Below are 683 nucleotides of genomic sequence, written 5' to 3'. Positions count from 1 at the left end.
TCTAAACAACATTAAACACATAGCAGCTACTGGGATCAAACCAGTGTTAAGAATTTGTTATCTATTAATTGGGTAGCTTATACATTTTTAAAAATTTAGACATACAGCCCAGTAATAGGTCCTTTTGGCTCATGAGTTTGTGCCACCCCAATTACACTCAATTAGCCTAGCAATCCCCAGTATGTTCTGAACAGTGGGAGGAAACTGATATTCCAGAGTCTGTTCCCTGATGTCGTTGTATTGGTCCCTCGGGAAACATTCACCAAATGTGCTCCAGTATTGTCATGAGATCTGGGTTTGAATTTTTGCATTCAAAGAGAAGCCAGAGTTGGTCCTTTACAACAGACACGCCTGAGAAGAGGATCTTATGACAATAGAACTTGATGGGAAATCAACATAGTAGAGATTTTATTTGAACACATCCATTCCTGCACTCAATAGCATCACAATCTGTTGCAGAATTGAACCACCCTGCAAGTGTTTTGGGGACAGGTGTAAATGACACAGGTATTTGCACTTGCATGTTTTTGTATAACATTACTTTAGATCAGCGAGAGGAGAGGGAACGTCCAAGAAGAGGTCCCTTAAGACACCAGTTGGCAGTGTAATGATGGGAAGAAAATCATTGCTATTATGGTCTGGCTTTTTTTTTTAGCTCTGTGTATCCAAAACAGGCCATTAGA

Source organism: Narcine bancroftii, chromosome 10 (assembly GCF_036971445.1).
Source record: "Narcine bancroftii isolate sNarBan1 chromosome 10, sNarBan1.hap1, whole genome shotgun sequence".
Taxonomy (NCBI): Eukaryota; Metazoa; Chordata; class Chondrichthyes; order Torpediniformes; family Narcinidae; genus Narcine; species Narcine bancroftii.
This window is presented reverse-complemented; position numbering follows the sequence as displayed.